This window comes from Nycticebus coucang, chromosome 14 (assembly GCF_027406575.1).
Source record: "Nycticebus coucang isolate mNycCou1 chromosome 14, mNycCou1.pri, whole genome shotgun sequence".
Lineage (NCBI taxonomy): Eukaryota > Metazoa > Chordata > Mammalia > Primates > Lorisidae > Nycticebus > Nycticebus coucang.
In genome coordinates this window covers 73,905,358-73,927,855 of record NC_069793.1, presented here as the reverse complement: position 1 = coordinate 73,927,855, position 22,498 = coordinate 73,905,358, and the positions used below count along the sequence as shown (strand labels likewise).

At 35.8% G+C, this 22,498-nt stretch overlaps 1 pseudogene; it reads left to right on the top strand.

The window, feature by feature from the left end:
* The first annotated feature begins 7,849 nt into the window (after positions 1-7,849).
* Positions 7,850-7,963, top strand: LOC128566251 (uncharacterized; annotated as a pseudogene).
* The last annotated feature ends 14,535 nt before the right edge of the window (positions 7,964-22,498 follow it).

Here is a 22,498-nt window from a genome sequence, read left to right as displayed (position 1 = left end):
ATGGTATCAGGAAGACTTAACTAGAACTTAGTTCTTTTATTTTACTTTTATTATTAATATCAGTACAGTCACTTTTAAAGTATCTTCAGTAGAATACTAATCTCTTCAGATATAAAACTTTGAGCAGGGACCAGTATTATGAACAATAAAAAGTGGACCTAACTGTATTAAAATGAATAACAAAATAATATTCCCACACTGAAGGGGGTGTGGAAGAAAATAATCTAATCAATCTTGGAAAAAAGCACTTTGACTTGAAAACTAGAATTCTATAAGAAATAAAAAGAATTATTAGTATTGTACAACATACTGTACTTTAGTAAACTTTACAGAGATAAGGTTTAACAATTCTCCAATTTCTTGATGTATATAATATGCTTGAGCACTTTTTTTTTTTTTTTTTTATTCTTGGGGATTCATTGAGGGTACAATAAGCCAGGTTACACTGATTGCAATTGTTAGGCAAAGTCCCTCTTGCAATCATGTCTTGCCCCCATAAAGTGTGACACACACCAAGGCCCCACCCCCTCTCTCCATCCCTCTTTCTGCTTTTCCTCCCCCCCATAACCTTAATTGTCATTAATTGTCCTCATATTAAAATTGAGTAAATAGGATTCATGCTTCTCCATTCTTGTGATGCTTTACTAAGAATAATGTCGTCCACATATTTTGATCTACTAAGGAAAATAAAAGCCAGCTTTCTCACAATTTACATATATTTGTGAAGTACACATTACATATGAAAAGCTCTGTGAAGTCCTATAGGAAAAAAGGCCTTTTGCGTTGTCCACCACAGGGCTTTATGTGTGGAAGTAGCTACGTGAGGTCTTCACCTTGGCAGATGCTGGTAACTTGAATGCTTTCAGTTCCCCAATCCTGAAATGTACTTTCACCCACCTAACTCACCTGACACTTACCTGTCTGCCAGGTACTACTGTGTTCTTTTCCCTGAGAGGTGCTGCCACTTGGAGACTTAAGGGCCAGTCCAGAATTCCCAGTTTCTTCATTCAAACGTTTATTGCAGCACAATTCACAATTGCAAAGATGTGGAATCACCCCAGTGCCCATCAATTCATGAGTGGATTAACCTGTTAATATAAAGTGGGGTACTACCTAGTCACAAAAAGAAATCAACTGATGTCTTTTATAGCAGTTTAGATGGAACTGAAGACCATTATTCTAAGTCAAGTATCTCAAGAATGGCAAAACAAACAACACACATATTCTCTAATAACTTGGAACTAGTTGATGGGTACATAAGGGCACAGAAAAAAGTAAAAATTGTTGGAAACCAAGAAGAAGGCAGAAGGGGGATAAGAGAAGAGGTAAAGGTCTACCTCACAGGCACAGTGAACACTTTTGAGGTGATGGGAACACGTATATTCCTGATTAAAGCATCATAGAATCTATGCATGTAACAAAAACGTTGTACCCCCTAAATACCTATATAAAAATTAAAAGTTAAAAACTGAATTTCCTTTCAAATAGGACTTGTTAAGACTGTACATTATGACAGATGTACTGTTCTTTCATGTATTCTAAACAAGTTCTTTTTTGAATTTCAGAATCTGTGGAGATACACCTGTTTGGGGTACATAGTTAGCTTTCATAGATTTTGTGTTAGTGGGCCTTCCACCTAGAAAGTGCACTCTGTACCCATTAGTTAGTGGTTAATTCACCCCTCTCCTTCCCCTCCACCTACTTGAATTTCGGTGTTCGCTTCCATATAAGCACATAAGTGTTGTCAACCTGTTCCAGTTCAAAACTGAGAATGCGTGAGGTTTGCTTTTCCATTCTTGTGATACTCTGTTTAGGAGAATATCCCCAATTCTATCCAGGTTATTACAAAAAAATAATAAATCTTTATCTTTTAAAATAGCTGAATAATATTCCACAGTATACACATAACACAGTTATGTAGATGGGCACTTGGTTGTTTCCACATCTTTGCAATTGTGAATTGTGTTGCTATAAACATTTAAGTGCAAGTATTAAATATCTTTTTTATAAAATATCTTTTTTCCCCTTTGGATAAATACCTACTAGTGAGATTGATGAAATCAAATGGTAGGTTTACTTGTAGTCCTTTGAGCATAAATTAATAAATGTTTGCTAAATTACAAATAAATAAATATCTAGAAGCAGAGGGACCTGTCAACCTGTATTGTGTATGTATAAAAAGGTCTGATTTTAAAATGGTTGACTTGGCACTTGGCTCCATCACATTGGCCAAGATCAATTAATCTGCTAACTCTCCTTAAAACTGTTAGAAGGTAGGTCTTTTAAAAGATGAAAATAAAGCCATCCCAAAGAAATACAGATGTTGAGTCAGAATTTATTCTCACATGTATCCTTTGTGCTTAGTTTCTGATTCCCACAGGGGCATAACTTCACCCCAACTTCAGTTTACTTCCAAACTTTTTGTTTGTTTGTATGTAATTGATATCATTACCCATTTGTTGGTCAGCTACATAGGGAGATCTGAAATCATGGAAATACCATGAAACACTTCTCAGACATTTGAATAGTAACTACCCCTTTTGACTATCTACACTATGCAGCCAGTAAAGTAGGATCTTTGTGTAAAACTGATCACGGAATCTTCATATAGCCTTTTGCAGACAATGAAAGTGAAAGCTAAGAGAAATCCAGTGACTTTTCCAAAAATGTACACGCTACAGTTCTAGGCCCTGGTATTTCCACAATGCTTTATATCTAGCAGGTAGTCGTGAAGCCACAGGCTCTGTCACTGCTACTAGAATGCGTGTGTCCTTGGACGACCAGACTTTGCTGTATTCATGTTTCTATGCTTAATGTCCAGCTCTCTCCATAATATAGGTGGGTTAGGGTACCTTGAACAATAATTGGAAAGCAACATCTAAGGGAAACGTAACACTGTGATTTCTTTGTATTACTTAGGACTAAGAAGGAAAACACATTTCACAAATGCCATGTAACAAGTATGGGTTGTAAACAACCTATAAAGATCCAAACGTTATCCAATTCCTAAATGAAGGAATTATTCTCATCCTAAAAGTTCAGTTTTTGCCAGGTGTGGTGATACACACTTGTAGTCCCAGCTACCTAGTAAGCTGAGGCAGGAGGATTTCTTGAGCCCAGGAGCTAGAGGTTACAATGACCTCTAGCCTGGGAGAGAGCAATACCTTATTATTATTTTTTAAATAAAATTTAGTTTCTTTGGCTTGTATGTTGGAGACAACATTTACAGATTAAAATCAAGAAGCTAAAAAAGATCCTCCTTTCCTTTTTATTGCCAGTGTATTTAAGGTTGTTTATCAGCCCTTGAAGGAGATATATTTTATAGAAAGTGGCCACAGAGACAATCTCCTTGGGTTTCCTTCTTTCTGAAATGGCCCAAAGACACGGAAGAAATAGATTGCAGCTTAGAGGAGGGCAGGGGGCCAATTTACAGAACCTTGTAAGCCTTCATACATTCTTTGTATTTTATTCTGAGTGAGATGGGAAGAAATTTGAGGGCTTTAATTAAAAGAGTGTCATCATATGGCTCATATTTTATAAGGACTACTCTCATAGAAAAAAAATGGACTTTCAAGAAGCAATGACAGACACAGGGATACTAGTTAGAGAGACTCTGAGCAGGAGACGGTGGTGGCTTGCCAGATTCTATGGGTAGAAACAGCAGAGATGGTGAGAAGTGGGGTTTTCACTCCTGTCTAGGGCTTAGGAGTTTGGAAACCCAGGATAACCGTTTTCTTCTTGTGGCCTACTCATGTGCTTTTGTAGGGATCATGAACCTAGGATGTGCTAAATGCTTAAATTGAGGACGGGGCTGAAAAGGGGAAGAATATAATCGGGAGAAAAAATAGTATTTGAAAATTATTTTCCCTCCGTAATTGTAGACTCAATGAAGGAAGGCAACTTGCTTATTGTATTTTTATTGTTTCTCTGGTATTTAAATGTAGTAGATATCCCATAGACATTTTCTGCATCAATGAATAAATGATTCCTAATCCCATAATTAAATAATTATTTATTAAAAAACACATCTGATCTAAATAAACTTCAGTTCTCTTTGCTTTTGGTCGATTTTTGTTATTTTTGTTGTTCAGTATTGTCATATAGCTCATACAGTCTGATCAAAGGTGAGATTAAACTGGCTGTGAATAAAAAATTTCTGAAATTCATGGCCTTGAACTATCTGATTACATAAAAATTATTGTTAGATGTGAATATTTTTGGAGAATAGATCGTGATGACCATCTGGAATTATCCTGAAATGTTCTTTCTATCCAGGCTATCCATGTCATGGCTAAAGTTTTAACTTTCAAGTAAAAAGTATCATCATTCATTGTTTATTTTTCCAGGGTGACTCAATGACTTTGTAAAGAAATTCTCTTAGGATTAGTGTAGCTCCCTTTTACATTTGGCATTTGAGATTCCTGATAGAGTTAAGATATTGATGCTTAATTTAACAGACCTTTCTGAAGTACAATGTTTTTATGTCCCATGAAATACAGTTGAAAAGTGAAAATAATTTAAGACAATGTGGAAAGGTAATTGGATATAAAGATTTATTAAGCACTTTCATTATTTATGGATACCACATGATTTTTAATATCTTAAGCAGATGTAGTTTTTGTCTACTTTATTACTATTACTGTGAGAATATTCGTATGATTGTAACTTTAAGTCCCAGGAAAATATTTCTTTTTTAATTTATTAGTTAGTTAATCTCTGCTTTAAAAATATTTCATCACTTATGCTCTCTTGTGTGAAATGATCCACAGGAATGTACATAATTGGTGCATTTCATATTTATATTCTGACTTTATCCCACATTTTAATTAATTCAAGTGTAGTCTATTCTTTTTATGTATCTTATTGTGGAAAGCACTAACCCACATGGAACCTAGGCTTTGAATTCAAGGCTCTAAGGTCAAGTCTTGACCCTGCCATTTACTAATTAAGTGACTTCAGATAAATTTCTCAATTTGTTAGACAGAGAAAATAAGGCCTATAATACAAGGTTGTTTTTGAGGAGTAAATGAGGCGATATTGGCACTGAGTGGTTCAGAGTGAGCATCACCCCACACTCTCATCTCCCTCTCACAGGTGAGTACGTACGTGCTCTGGTCATTTGAATAACTACTGGATAAGAAATAAGTGCTCAGAGACCACAATTTTATTTGCTTTCCTAGTGATAAAAATAATTTGAATACGGAGGGGAGGAAGGCATTCTTATGACAATGTGGAAAGGTCAGACCAAATTAACATGAAATCAGAATTGAGCACTATCTTACAATCTCCAGAGTGTCCTCATCTAGTCATTTAATGCGTTAATTAAGTATTCACCATGGGCCAGAAAAATGCAAAGTACTGCGTCTACAAAAATCTGTGTAGTTAGTCCCCCAAGTTAGTTTCATCACTGAAGATTCCCAGCTAAAATAGAAGAGTTCTGTTGTTTTTTTTTTTTCAGTTTAGTTCAACAAATACTTATTCAACACTGGTTAGGTCCTACATATGGCTCTAGTCCTGAGGACCTATTCTGCATGGCCAGAAGCTCAAAGTGTGCTAGCAGGCAGACTGAAGTTGAAGCCATCTCCTTCTCAGACCTATCCGTGCTCCTGAATTATGGAGAATTACACTGTCTATAACTTAACTTTTCTACAAGGAGGAGTCATATAAACTAAATGCAACACAAAACAACACTACTACATTGTAGACAATATGCAAGTATTCATCTCGTAAACCAACTCCCTGGATGAACTGCCACCTTAAGACAGCTGTGCCCACTCCCAGCGTTTCCCACATCCAGGGTAATAGATTGTCCACAGCAAAAGGCTCAGCATTGTTTTTCCTCCAGCCCCACCTCCCTGACATTCTAGGATATGGAGTTTGGGGTGGACAGATGCATTCTCTATCTTCTTATGTGGCCCGTCTGTGTATGTAGAGCTCATCATTTTCTTCAGAGAATTTTTGAATGGGTGCATCAGGACCACAAAACCTATTTGTATAAAGAATTATGTCTTGCTCAGGATCTGAGAGGGTACACTTCAGGGCCTGCTGCCTCTGATATTGGCCCAAATTTCAAGACATTTGACAAGCTGTGCTTTTTAAGTTTGTGATTTGACACTTTTTCATTTCTTTGTTTTCTTTTAAAATAGTGTTTGTGGATTTTCCTCTGTATTTCATCCTTTTGATGTTCTTGTAGGGTTTCAATAGAGAATAGGGTAAAAATGCCTTTATGTCACCATTTTAGCCAAAAGCTTAAATACTTTTGAATTTAAATCCTGATTTCACCACATATTGCCTGCCCCCTTTACCCTGGAATAAGTCAAATAAGGCTAGTTTTAGCTTTTTTTTTTTTTTGTCTATATTCTAAAGATATTAGTATCTATATTACAGGTCTACAGTGAAAAGTACAGATGTGGTGTACATAATAAATAAAGACACACACACACACATTTACTTTGAAAAAAATGCTAGTTTGAGATAGAATGCAGTAGGTATTGTCAGGAGGCTAAACTTCCTCTTTACCAAAAATCATCAACTATAGAAAATAACAGATGTATTTTACTTTCTAAAATCTCATCTGTGTGGGGTTTTCTGAACACCTTATTTTACAAAATAATATTTTTCTTTAGCATAAAACCAAAGCAAAAACATATTTTCACCCTAGAGAGCTTTAGCCCGAGTCTATGTATACATACAGATAGTAAGCGCACAGATCTGGAAGAGGAATTTTGGATTTGATCTGGCTTGATTGTGTTCTTTCTGTGGTGCCACAACTACATTCGCAGTTGGAATTTTACTGAAGCTCTTAGTAGACAGATTTCCCAGTAAGGAAATGTGAACAACGCTATGGCCAAGACACACTTTTTGATGACAATATAATTCCTTTTTATTATATTGTTTAATCTTTACAAGGCTTGAAAAGTAAGCTGCCAGTTCCTGTAAGAAAATCATCTGCTATCACCTATTTCACCCATGTCTTCTAGAGCTACAGGACCTGCCAAGAGTTCAGGAGAAACCCTGGAACGTTGACTCTGAGTGTAATTATCTTTGTAACAGTGTAAACTTTGTACTGTGTCCCTGCTCACCCAGTTGTGAGCATTTGCTGTCAAATTTAGAGCTTTGAATGAGCTTAGATGATGGTTCTATAATTTAGGTTCCTGTTCACAATCTATATTCATTAGTGTGCACGTTCATGTTCAGTCAGGATGGAATATTTATTGAGGTGCCACCAAAGGAAAAATGGGGCTTACAACACGAAAGGAAACACCATAGACCTCCGGAGATTGACAGAATCTTTCTTTCTTTTTATAACAAACTCTAGCAAGCATATCTATAATAAAAGAATCACAATTTTTATTCCTTTCTTCTAAGTTCAAATATTATATAAGAAAAATTTAAAAACTCATAAAATTATCCAATCTCTAGCAAAACTTTAATCCAGGTTTATTTTATGACATATTTTATTTCTAATTCATATACGTTAGTGTTACACTTGCCAGTAATATTTTGAAGAAGGAAATGAAGAAGATAATAATATTTACCATTTACCTTCCATTTTAATATTTGGACTTTTTTCAAATATCCCTTTAACAAAATATCTCGAAAGAGTCCTGTGAAATAGTACTATTAAATTCCCATGTAAGGTGGCTGAAATCAGTTTAGATGGTTCAAGACCAAGTAAAAGGAGAGAAATGTGAAGCAATTTAATGTTCATATTTTCCATCGTCCTACACCGTATATCCCAGATCCAGGCATTTTCCTACTAGAAAAGTAATTCCTAATTCCATTAGACCTGGGATCTGAGCAATGGAAAGAATGTATTCCAATTGTTGTTTTTATTTGGTTTATGTTTGTGTTATATGAAAGGAGAGAAGGTTAGCACTCCCCTTGACAAGGACGGAAGAGGCCCTCGGGCCTGACAACAGGCATATGGTTAAGGCATTGAAAAAATGGACTTCCCTTTATTCCTGTCACTCATGAATATTAAAGCCTGCCAACGGCTGCGTTTCTGCCACTCCCCTCTGCCATCTCCCTGCTTCTGGCCACATTTCACCAAACTTCTTTGTCACCAGGCAGACAGAGATAAAAGCTGAACCCCTAATACTAAGGAACTTGGAATAAAATATAAACTATCGATACTTCCATAGCTCATGTACAGTGCTGCCATTTGGTAGTTTCAGCACAAAACTTCCTGAATCTGAGACAAAGCTCTAAGAATCCTCCAGCCTCCAGGGGAATACTACAGTGGTTCCCAAAGTGGGCAGCTATGCATTAGTATTTCTTGGGTGCATCTTAAAATACAAAACCATAGACTCTTCCCCACCCAGCTGGGGATCTCTATTTTTAAAAAGCTGAACAGTTGACTTTTTTGTAGGATGACCAAATTTTAGGGAGCCAACCCAGGACACAGACTGAAAATGAATAATAATATTGATCATGATAATAATAAATATATAATTGTATTCATACAAAACATGTACTTTCTTTAACATAAAATATTAAAAATAAAGTGTTTATCTAAAATTATGTATTACTCTGTATATCCAATTTTCTGTTACATAAATGCTATTTTTTAAACAAAATAGCAATAAAAATAGTTAAAAGTAACAATTAATAGTAATTAGCACTATGACTCATCAACCAAATATTATGTGGGAGAAAATTATAGCAATATTTTTATGTTTCTGTCTTATCATATAGCACTTTTTAAAACTCCATATTAGAATTTTAAGTTTTGTTGTCTACGTTAGTATGCTCTGAAATTACATAAATGTAAAAATATGTAAGATTTCTTAAAAAGGAAACATTCAAAAGAGTTCTGTGAAGTAGATGTTCTTAATGGAACTCAGGACCAATAGGACCAGCTTAGCAAATAGGACCTAAATTCAAAATAAAATAACAATGGCACATTTCTGTTTGAACTGTATTATGGTAGGATAATTTTATTCTTTTTGTTTCTTTTTCCTATAATTCTTCTGTATACTGCTTGTAGCCTTTAGGGCATCTTTCTTTTATTTAATGTAGGGTTAAAACAGAGTATAATTAGGCAAAACTCACATTGTTATGCGGTTCTGTCTTTATCAAGCCCATATTGCAGTGATAGCTAATGTCACTCCACTGTGATAACCTCAAACTAAATAGCCTCTTGAGAAAAACACTTGAGCACAGGCTACTAAAATCTTGCTTTCACACTTGGAGTAATTCATTTCCTGCTTTCCAAAAATATAAATCCACTTTCTATCTACAGGCATGTTTTGATAGGGCTCTTGTTTATCAGCCAAGTCCTTTATATGTCTCCAGTCATCATATAAACTATCCACATTAAAAATATTCATCATTTTTAAACACTCTGAAACACACTGGTGTCATTGTAAGTTAAATCTTTCTGAGGGAAAGTAGTTTTAAGCACAGAGGTAACATGAACTTGTGAAAGTGGATTTAAATTCCAAACAAGTTATTGTTTTAGTAAAAAATTTAAAAAATGAGAAAATCCTATTTAATTTGGCTGCCATGTTCTATTGATGTTTTAGTTTTGAAGCAGTCTCATTTCCAAAAATGAGTCTATTTTTCACTGTGTCACTTTTCATCGTAGCCTATATTCAGCCCGTTTGTCCTTTTCTGTGTCCTTTGCCACCTCTTCAAAGATCATCAAATACTTTGGAGAAACCCTAAGCACAATTCTATAATAATATATGAATTTCTACTAGAATCCTGTCTCCACTTTTAACCTCAGTATATTTTCATATTAGAGAAGGATATTCATTTTGTCCCAAACTTTGAAAATAGTGGCACACCAATATTTTAACATCATTTTTTCTATGTTTTCTACATCAGGCAGCAATGGTAGCCATCTTATAGACACGTTCTAAAGATATTATTTCTTTCCATTTCTATAAAGTCAAAAATTTAATTAAGTGTTACTGCATATCTTGAAGGAACTGAAAGGTCAAAAAAATTTATTATGAAACCCTCAATTTCAGAGGTAAATAAACCACACTGCTTCTTATCAGTGGGCATAGGTGTGCAGAACATTTTAGTAGACCTGTTTGTTTTCTTTGGTAAGAAGTCTATAGCCTGAGAAATCTTCCGAAATTTATAATTGCACTGTTTGCTGACCAAGCCAAGAGATGAGCAAAGTCTAGTTTACATTTGGACAAGTGATCAAAAATCTTTTATTTTGTTTTCTGCAATTTCATGAGAATTTTCATACAAATCAAGAAAGCAATTCAGAGTTACATTTTCCAAACTGAAGTACTTCAGAGATAGAGGGACATTTTTTGTTCTTGTTGTTGTTGCTGTGATTCAACGTATCACTTTTGTTTTTACTTTAGAAAACATGATCATTGGTAAGATTTGACGGAAACAGCTCTATACTATCAAGGCCAGCTCAGCTGTTGTCAAAACGCCTCCTTTTGTTTGCTATTAGGCAATTTCACTGCAATCTCTGAATCAAGAAATGTAACTTTGCTAGAGCAATCAAGGGAACAAGAAGATAATGTGTGTTCATTCGTATGCTATTCACAAGCTAATTCAAAAGCTGCTATTTTTCTACTGTTCACTGGTGTTTTTGCTGGAGATAAAAAACTCTTAATTATTTTAGAAGTGTTTGCCTATCTCATCATGGACCTGTGAGATTCAGTCTCACAAATTCACATCTTTTTCTCTGCCACGCCCAGTTCCATTGGTTTTTTTTTCTGTAAATTTTGCAGTATGCTCTGTTTAGGTCATTTGCTTCCTTAATTCAGTTGTATGTCCTTCCATCAATCATAAAACGATCATAGTTGGTTAATCTTATTTTTTTAATAATGTCTGGATTGTACCAACATAGGAGTTGTAATCATTTTTATTTTCATTACTTAAACTCTTAGAAAACTTTATCACAATGTTAAATATTAAACTAGCCCATCTCAATACATACCATAACAGTTGTTGTATAGACAACTCAGAGATGGACTGTTAACACTCATGATTACAATGTACTTTATTTATACACTTAAGTCACATACTCAGCAATGCAACTGAGAATTCCAAATCATACTGTCAACACCACTGGCAAAATTAGCAATATCTCCTATAAAAGATAATCTCTCCCATATCCTTTTGATACCAAAAAATGTGCTGCTTTTAGCTTCTCCCTTTTTTTGTCACCAAATGGATTTTGTACTTTCTCCCCAAACTTCTCCATCCATCTCTAAATGCTGGGGCTTACTTACATCCTGGGAAAGAGTTTCTTGAGATGCATGATTTGCAGTGCTAAAACCAAAATCATCCCAGACAACCAGGATGTTTGATCACCCTGCTTTGTGAGTAGCCCGGTATTACAGCCTATCCTGGAATGTTTAACACTAAACTGAGTTGAATTCCTTGTCTGATTTTCTGCCTTTGGTCTGATCCTCTAGTGTCAAGTTGCCAGGCAGGGTACCAGCTAAGAAAAACGGGGTTGTTAAGAGGAAGCTGTTCTGAGTTTCAAGGCTTAGGAGATGAATTTGGCTGATTCAAATAAAAGTCTAGGAGATGATAAAGACACTTATGATGTTTCATTACTTTTGAAATTATTAAGCTTCCAAAGGCCATTGCAACAGAAAATAAAGATGAAACCCCTTAGCAAGGCACCGTCGCTGCTCCGTGATGCCAGTTCCTATCTAATGCCAGGCTTTTCTGCAGCCTTGACCCCTTTGCAACCCAAGATCTCATAAACTGAATGCTCTTCCATGTCCTCCAGTTGCCCTGATCTCATGCTCCTGTCATAGGCTTGCTACTCTGTCCCCCTTTCAACAACCCTTTCCTTCACCAGTTCACTTGCTGAAGTTCTACTGTCTTTAATTATAGATTATCTATCTTTAATTTGTAGATAATATTTTACTTCATCAAGTGCATTTCCCCTCATGCCTCACCTGGGATGGATGCCTCACTCAATCCTTAGCGTCTGTCCTTATTCTCATCCCAGAACATATAACACTCCGTAACAACTGTATGTCTCTGTTACCAGATTCAGAGGACACTCACCTTTGGTTTTGACCTGGTTAGCTCTTGGGATTACTTGTGGCATATTGAAAATTCTTAATAAATGCTTCATGAATGCTCTGAATGAATAAATGATTAATTGATTATTCAGTGAATGTCATATAAGTTTACAAGCCATATGTTGTAAGATGTAATTTTTATTTCCTGAACACTTACAAACTCTTTACGAATGTACACAACTCATTCCACAAAATGTTTCAATCACTATGACTAAGCTTTCTTTTTAAGAAATTAAAGCCTGCATAAATAACCTCATGAGGTATAATCGGTATAATCATATGAAGCTATTCTTGCTGTACATTTAAAATGATTGAATATCAGTAATTCAGTATCATTTAATCATCATTATGGAGGAATGCCTTTAATAAACTTTAGAAGTAATAATGCTTGAAGAAATAGCATGCCCATTTAAAATGTCCCAGAACTTTCAAGGTGGAATATTGCACACCCCATAGCTAGCACAGAAAAACTATCCTGGACACTATATGTTCTGAATGAAGATGAAGATTAAGACCTTTTTTTTATACCACATTGCTCAGAAAGGCTGTTACCATTCAGCACAGATTGTGTCAAACCTTGGAGAGAACAAAGAATTTGGGGATAACCTAGCAAAAGCATAGCAAAAAATTGTGTGATCCTGTCTATAGAGTAGGCTGCCAGCTGGAGGTTGCCAGACCAGCTCCATCGCCATCTGTAGTCTATTGTTATGCTATGGATGTCAGTATCTGACACCCACAGTAAAAACAACTTTAAATATTCTGGATTTTCAAAATCTCGCCCACAGAGGCAGAGCACAAGTTTATTCTCTCACTTAACCATTTAATAACAAAATAATTGACCTTTCCAGAGAATAAGCATTTTTTTATTGCAGAAATGTGTTTATTCTCTGTTACTTCATGACAAATTAACATAAACTTAGTGACTTAAAGCAACATCTACTTACTTCACAGTTTTGTAGAGCAGAAGTCTAAATAGGCTCAAAAGAGTTGTCTATTTAAGGCATCCCAAGGTTGAACTCAAGGTTTCCTTAAGCTGAGTTCCCATCTGGAATTCAAGGTCCTTTGCAAGCTCATTCATGTTGCTGGCAGAATTGAGTTCTTTATGACTATAGGGCTGGAGTCCCTGATTCCCTGTTGGCTGTTAGCCATAGTCAGTTCCTGTTTATTTTTATTATATTAATAGAATAAGAATCACACAGAGGTCACCCATATTACTTCTCCCATGACTCACTCCATTTTCAAAGCACCAAAGCCACATTTCTTCTTCAAAAGGAAACTTTGATGGGGATTGCATTGCATCTGTAAATAACTTTGGGTAGTATGGACATTTTAACATTATTGATTTCACTGATCCAGGAGTAAGGTAGGTTTTTTTCATTCATTGGTGGGCTCTGTGATATCTTTTCTCAGTGGTCTCTTTGTAGGGATCTTTGTAGAGATTTTTCACCTCCTTGGTTAAGTATATTCCTAGGGATTTTTTTTATGTAGCTATTATGAATGGCATTAAGTCTTTAATTGATTGATGTGTAATGATTTTGTAACCTGAGGCTTTGATAAATTTATCAGTTATAGAAGTTTCTTGGGGGAGTCTTTGGGGTTTTCTAGGTATAGGGTCATATTGCCATCAAAAAACAATAGTTTGACACCTCTTTCCCAATGTGTACACCCTCTTTTTTCTTTGTTTTACCTGATTCCCCTGGCTTAGACTTCCAGCACTATTTTGAATAGAAGTGGTGACAGTGGGCAACTGTATCTTGTTTTAATTCTTAGTGGGAATGCTTTCAACTTTTCCCCATTCAGTATGATGTTGGCTATGGATTTGCCATATATGGCTTTTATAATTTTGAGATATGTTCCTTCTATTTGTGAGGTGCACAGATTGATTTCTCAGGGGAGACCCCATCTCAATCCAGGGATATTCATGGGAAAGCACACGGATGCGTGATCTCTGGGGGCTCATCAAGACCGTAGAAAATGAAAAGAGTCCAGAGATCCTGGACAGGACAGACTATCACTGTGCACATGAGACATTTGAACTCCTTATATGCAGTTAGATTAGGAAACTTGGCTTATTCCCCTGTGGGTATAGAACTGGTCTTCCCTGTTCCCCTTTCTAAATCTGGAACTGGCTGTTTGTTATCAAACCCCTACCTTTTCATCCAGCCTCTCTCTCTATCTAATCTTCCTGGGGACTTGGGATTCTTTTAACCCTATCTTTTATCATTTTTGCATTTTGCATATGCACATTTGTTAGAAATCGATAAAAGCCTTGTGAAGAACACAGAGAACTTCTGCATTGTCCTGGTGTGCTGCTGGGCCTGAGATAATGTAAACCTTTCTCCAGGCATTCTCAGGCTGAGTTTTAAACTGGCATAGCTGATTCCTCAGTACCATTTCCAAGTCAGCTTTCAGACCAGGTTGGGTTCACATACCACAATCCCCAACACTATGCTTCATTAGTTAAAATTTTCTATCATGAAAGGGTGCTGAATTTTATTAAATATGTTATCTACATCTATTAAGATGATCATATGGTCTTTGTTTTTGCTTCTGTTTATGTGGTGAATCACATTTATTGGTTTACATATATTGAACCATCCTTGCATCCCTGGCTCCACTTGGTTATGGTGTAATTTTTGTTTGTTTTGTTTTTTGGAACTTTTTTTGATGTGCTGTTAAATTCAGTTTGCTACTATTTTATTGAGGTTTTTTGCATCTATATTCATCAGTGATGTTGGTCCATAGTTTTTTTGTTTGTTTGTTTGTTTTTTAAGCATGTCTTTTTCTGGTTTTAGTATCAAGGAGACATTGGCTTCAAAGAACAAGCTGAGAAGGATTCATTACTTCTCAATGTTATAGAGTAACTTCCACAGTATGTGTACAAGCTCTTCTTTGTAGGTCTGGTAGAGTTCAGCTGTGAATCTATCTGGTCTGGAGCTTTTATTTGTTGCTGCTATTTCTTCCTGATTGAGCCTTGGGAGGTTGCACAGTTCCAGAAATGTGTCCATTTCCCCTATGTTTTCTAACATATATGTAGAGATTTTTATACTGTTTACAGGTGGTATTTTGTAATCCCCATCAAAATACCAATATCATATTTCACATATCTAGAAAAAATAATTCTATACTTTTTTTTGGAACAACAACAAAAAAAAATAGACCTCAAATAGCCAAAGCAATCTTAAGCTAAAAGAACAAATCTGGAGATAAAATATCAGACTGACTACACTACAAGGCTATAGTAACCAAAACAACATTATATTGGCACAAAAAATAGAGACATAGACCATGAAGCAAGACATAAAACCAGATATAAAACCATCCACATGCAGCCAACTGATCTTTAACTAAAGGGATTATAATATATACTGGAAAAAAGAAGCCCTATTCAATAAATGGTGCTGAGAAAATTGGATTGCCACATGCAGAAGAATAAAATAGAGTCCATAAAAGAATTAAGTGTAAGTCATGAAACCATAAGAATATAGAAGAACCTGTTGGAATAACTCTTCTAGTCATAGACGTAGGTGAAGAATTTATCAACAAGACCCCACTGACAATCACAGCAACAACAAAAATAAATAAATGAACTTGGTCACACCAAAAAGTTTCTGCAAAACTAGAGAAATAATCAACAGAGCAAATAGACAACCTACGAAAGGGAGAAAATATTCACAATCTAAAGGGCTAATAACCAGAATCCATATGTAAATCACTGAAAGGAAAAAAAAGTTTAAAAGTAGGCAAAAGACATGAGCAGAAGCTTTTCAAAAAAAGATAGGCAAACAGCTAATAAATGTATGAAAAAATGCTCAATGTCATTAATGTTCAAAGAAGCACAAATTAAAACCCCAATGAGATATCACTTTACCCCAATGACAATGACATTTTTTTTTTAAAGTCCAGAAAGAAAAGATGCTGGTGTGGATGTAGAGAGAAAGGAACGCTTATGCACTGTTGGTAGAACTTCAAATTAGTACAATCTCCATGGAAAACAGAATGGAGAGTCCTTAAAGAACTAAAAGTCGACACCACCCCCGACTTTGATCCAGCAATCCCACTACTGGGTATGTGCCTAAAGGAAGTAATTTCATCTAAAAGACACCTACACTTGAATGTTTATTGCAATTTATAATTGCAAAGATATAGAATCACCATTTCATGAGTGAATTAAAAACACATGGTATATGTATACCGTGAAATACTGTTTAGCCATAAAAAAGGATGAATTAATGCCTTTTGCAACAATATGGAAAGAACTGGAGACCATTATCCTAAGTGAAGTATTTAATGGAAGAAAAAACAAACACTGTTTAACAACATACTCATTCTTAAATTGGAAGTAACACTGTGTACACGTGTGCAGAGGGAGGTGAAACTCACTGGAAATCAAGCAGGGAAGAGGAGGAAGGAGGGGGATGGGCAAACGCCTACCTGACAAGTACAGGGAACACTGTTTGGGTGACGAGAACACACAGCCCTGACTCAAACATTACAAAAGTGATCCATTTAAACAAAAACATTTATATTCCCATAATAATACTTTGAATTTCTCTGACTTGCCCTTGCCACCACTTGGAGAATGAAAACTTTCAGTTTTTAAAAGGCTTCTGTGACTAGATTATACCTATCCAAATAATTTTCTTTTAGATTAACTCAAAGTTTATTAATTATTAAATTTAATTTAACCTGCAGAATCCCTTTTTCTATGTAATAGTAAGATAATTAGGATATGAGCTCATATTCCTCATGTGGTCTGGTGTATTTTATGATGTGGCCCCAGTAATTAAAGTTGGGGGCCATTGTGTAATCTTACCTATTACAAGTTAATCTCATTATACAAATGCTATGGATGTCAGTGTAGAATCCTGAGATGCAAGGGAGACACACCAAAAACAGCAGGGCTCTTCAGACAACAGCATGAGAACAGAGGTGACCATTTGAGTGGGTCCTGATTTCAATCATAGATGCAAGATGAGAGAGAGATAGCAATTTCAATGACTGTAATAGGTGTAGAATGACGGGAGATAGGGTGAGTTAAAAAGAGAGAACTGGGTATGGGGTAGACCTTCACTCATGAAATGACTGGATTATGAGGATTTGAGGATTCTTTCTTTTTTATATGTTTATTATATTTCTCTCTCTCACATTTATCATTGTATCTTTCTTACCGGACATAGTACATTGCAGTAATGGACAGGTGTCTAAATGAAAGTACTGATATGTGGTTTGATGTTTCACTGGATCAGTGGATACGTGAAAAATCTGTAGTCAGAGGGGAGCACCAGGATGAGTCCAAGATAAATGTTGTTCTAACTAAAAACTTATGAAATGCAATTCACCTTAAAGGTACCACTGTTCAGGGTACCTGACATGGCTCTCCCTAGGAAAAAGTCTACTTGACCTTATAAAGGCCGTTCATCTATGAATTTCTGTAATGCAAAGGGAAGTACATTGTTTCTACTCGAGATCCCTTGATAGCTAAGACAGGTGTAAGTGCAACATCTTCAGAGGAAATGTGTCTCTTCCTTTGTGGGCTCAGAAGCCCATTCTCTGTGTGGATGTGCCCAGGCCATATGTTCCTAAAACCTTTGTAGAAATCACTTTGGGGAACCCTCTGTATTGGTTTTCTATTGCTGCAATAACAAATTACCACACTCATAGTAAATTAAAACAACACAAACATATTATCTCTTAGTTTCCAAGGGACAAGATTCCTAGTAGGCTCAGCTGGTTTTTCTGTGCCAGGTCTTGAAAGGCCAAAATCAAAGTATTGACTGGCCCAGCTGTTATCTGATGCACCGTGGGAGAATGTGGTTCCAGGATCACGCAGGATACAGGCAGAATCTAGTTCCTCCCCGATACAAGACTACAGTCCCCATTTCCTTGCTGCCAATGAGGGGCTGCTTTTAACCTCTAGAAAACACTGTCTGGTCATTATTCTGCTGTGGGCCTCTACATCTCAGAATGAGTAATTGTATGTCTAATTCTTCCCACACTCAAAGTTTCTCTGAAATTAATTCTGCTGCATCTCTCTTGCTCCCAGACTGAGATAATTTTTTTGTTTTTAAGATAATGAGATTCCATTAGGCCCACATGAGTAATCCAGGGTATTCTCCTATTTTAATGTCCATAATAACCTTAATTGTACCTATAATGTCCCTTCTGTCATGTCATGTAAAATATCCACAGATTTCAGGAGTTTGGGTGTAAATATATTTGTGAGGCCATTCTGGCTACTGTACATTCATATTTTAGAGCAAGGATGCTACACAGCAGGGAAACAGTGCAGGTAGAGAAACTCTGATCTGGATCTCAACGCTGACTGTAATTCATATCTCCCCTCTATTGGTTAATCCTATCACCAGTTGATTAAATCTTTATAAATGCTCTCTCTAGGGCTCTGTAATAAGGTTTTCCTCAATGTCAAATATGTAATTCTATTTCTGTTGCTCCTTAACTTCATCAACATATACTTGAGTATCTACTGTGTGCCAGACCCTTTAAGAAACTCTTTCATGGACTCCCCTTAACATCAAGAAATTTATAATTCAGTGTAGAAACATACCGATAATTTGATGTTTATGATAGAACGTGTTAAGTGATGTGCCAGGGTTAAAACGTAGTGTACCACAGGGACACACAGTAATGGCAGATAAACCAGAAAAGGGTTTGTTGCATGTCAATCAAGTTTCAATTATATAAATAATAATGCTATACTATGTTATACTATACTGTATATATAATACATAATAAATATATTAAATAAATATATTAACAGAAAATTGGCTATACTACAGTGCATCTGGTTAAGAGAGAAACCTAACAGATTGAGAAGGAACTATTAGCCAAATATTTTATGCAGTGTCAAAGGCACAGTGATAAGCAAGTAAAAGGGAATCTTTCTGCTTAGAGAAAAAGACAAACACGATGGAACGTATGACACTTCTCCTTTTTGACATAGTGTGCGTTCATATTTCTCTTTGCAGAAAGTGGTGATGGTGTAACTTTCATGTCTTGGGTTTTGTTTATGTGGTAGGTGGAGTCAGCTTTTCTGACTTAAGTAGCCTAAATCCTCTTTCTCAAATCAATTCATTCTTTTTTGTTTTTCTATTTTTATTGAAATTATTTTCACTTCTCTGTAAGCATAACTCCTTTTATTTTAAAAGTGTGACCACTATATATATGTGTGTGTGTGTGTGTGTGTGTGTGTATATTTGCTTATTTTAGTATAACTGGTATTCTTAATAATGCTGTGTCTGACACAGCAGTATTTATACCACCTTTTGTTTGAAGTTTCTTTGGCTAGTCATTAAACAGTTTTTACAATTGATTATCTAAATAATCAATCCATCAAAACGTCTGTCACAGATAATGCCTTGAAAAAGTTACTTAATTTCTATGAATCTCAACATTCTTATCTATGTTTCCACAATTTTAATAACCTCTCACAGCATTTATTGCACTGAAATCTGTAAACATTTTAATTATTAAAGCATTGAAAGAAATCATTCTTAACAAAATAAAGCACTTACTGGCATTTTATTGACACAAAAGAATTTATGAAAAGGCACAAAAATGCAAAATAAAATGTGTCATTTAAAATAGATACTTGTAAATTTCTATGTATATGAATATGTAAGACTTTACTGTGGCAGACTAGTCTGTTACAGCCTTCATTCTCTCCCAATCCTTTTGGCAAACTTTTCAATTATGTTAGCATTCACACATTCTGGGCATGGAATTTCAGAACAGATTTTTTTTTTTTAAATTTGCAAAAAAAGTCTCCCAGGGATGTGATATTGTTAATAGACTTGAATTAAATGTTTATTCAGTCTCTACTGTATACACCAAAGTCTCTTAGGCACTGTGGCCACAAAACTGAGTATGGTAGGAACCTTGACCTCATAGGATATCACAAGCTGGAACAGAGCTCTTCTGTAAACACACACTATTAGTTTTTTCATGAGCTTAAGGTACTTTACAGAGTTCTTGAGCTTCAAAAAGATTTGCGTGTTTGTATTATGAAGGGCATCGAAGTGTTTCTGTACCTTCTCCACATTGCCATTTTGTGCTCCAATATGTCTTTTCAATGAAATAAATACTATGGATGGAGCTAGTGGGCCTGAAGTCTTGCCTGGATTATGCAGAGCAAGGCCATGAAGGTATCTTGAGACTATGGACATAATTTATTCTGTAAGTCAAAATTGGGAATCATACCTTAGTAAATTTTTTTTCCAAAACAGCATAGGATGGCAAAAACAGACTTCCTCTTCATAGTGTATTTTTATGAGTCATCTTCATAATCATTATTCATTTCAGGCACAAATATACGTATGTCACAAGGATACCAGAAACTCAGCAGCCACACTGCTTCGGGTCCTATGAGTGGCACCAGGATTTTTACATTTTTCCTGTTGGCTGTTGACCTCCCAGAGAATCACATAAAAGGCATGCGCTAGGTGGCAGGTATAAATTTTATAAACATAGACTGGTGTAAGGTAAAAATGTAAGTCCTCTCCTGTAAAGTATCACAGTGTTTTGAGTCCAATCTCTCTAAGTCTAACACGAAAACCAAATCTGGTCACTTTTAGATAAATTCTGTGTAAGGCAATGATTTTTTTTCTACACCAGCATATCTGGTGTAGAATTCAATCTTTTTTTTTTTCTTAATTGCTATTTTTTATTTCAAAATATTAAGGTGGAACAAATGTTTTTTCTTACATGGATCACTTTTGTACTGCTTCAGTCATGGCTGTGAGTGTGCCATTCTGTTCAGAAGCCCTCTCCAGGTGACTCCCTCCGTTCCCTCCCTGGGGTTCATTAAAAACACCAGGGGGTTTACTCTGCTGGCAACACCGTGTGCTCAAGGAGAGCCCTTCCATTCAGGAACTTCATCTGCTGTGTGCCCACATGGATCTTCACTCACCCTGCAATCTATTGCCTCTTTAGGTAAGAAGCGTACTGAAGTAACAACTAAGCAGCCTTGGCCACCCCTGAAGTCCCCTGACACTGCCACTCACCTATCAGAGGTCCAAAGGGCATGAGGGAGTCCTATGTCCTCTCGTCTCTCTAACCCTGCACCTCCAAAGGGAGGTCCTCTAACACTTCTCCACCCCTTCCTCTCTATCTGTCCTTCATTCCACAGTGGTTGAGACCCAATGACAGACCCTTGTATCTGGATAAAGGCTTTTGATTTCAGAAGTCCTCTGATAATTTCTCCTTTTATTACTGTTTTAGGTCAATGTTAGCCTCATTCTCACATCAAGGTTATGCATTTTTTTATCAGAAGAAAGGAAGACATTTTTAATGTCTCCTGTTATTATTCTCCCGCCATTATTAAAACATGAAGAGCTGTGCAGAGATAAGGGACTAAGTTCCACTGTTGTGTGTTCTCACAACAACACATCCACACTTCTGTATTTCACTTACTGTGACACAGTGAGAAACCTACCTATGCAATTTTCCCCACTAACCTGTAATTTCTTTAAGGACAAGGCAGTATCTCTTTACTCATTTTTATATCCCAGTGCCTAGAACAGTGCTTTGCATGCATCCACAATATAATTGCTACTATTTATCGAACCCATATTGTGTCTCTGCATTGAATCAAATACTTTATAAAGCATAATGTCTTTTGATCCTTACAACTCCACAAGGCAGGTGGATATGTCTGAGCTTTACATCTGAGAAACTTAAGATCAGAGAACTTGAGCAACCTTCCTCAAGGCAGAGATTACAAAGAACAAAGACAGAGATCGAACCCCAGCTTAACCTCTATATCAAGCTGTCTTTAGTTAATGTTCCAGTATGTAGAACTTACATTCTAAATCCATAGGTTATAAATGGATGGTCTACCCCATCAGACCCAGTGTTGGACACTGGGAACTCCTCTATAATGGATACATTGTTTTATTAGTGATGCTTGTATCTCTATACCTAGAAAAGAGGTTAGATTATTTATTCAATTGGATTAATTGAATTCAATTAACTTACCACAAAAAATAAGTAAGGGGAAGAATATGTTCATCAGTTTGATTTAAGCATTTCACATTGCATATCAAATCATCAGATTATATCCCATACATGTATGTAGTCATGATATGAATTAAAAATTAAATTAAAAAATAGAGTAACTAAAATATTTACTTATAGTATGATATTAGAAATGGAATTTCTGATTTTGAATCCATTATGAGTTTTATTTTTCTACCTATTTTAAATTAATTAAATCTCTTATTCACTTATGGAATTCTTATTAAGTTTTAGGATTTGTGGATCTGAATTAAGAATAAGACAAATCCAAGAGATTCCATAGTGTATAGTGGAGAGAAACGTAAGCAGAATACAGCAATACTTTACATGCGGTCTAGAGCCTCTATACGAGGCAGAGAGTTAGCTCAAAAGAAATTTATCTGTAACAGGAAGGAAGACTGTGGTGGTCAAAAAATGCTTCTTGAAGGAATGGTTTAGAAGAG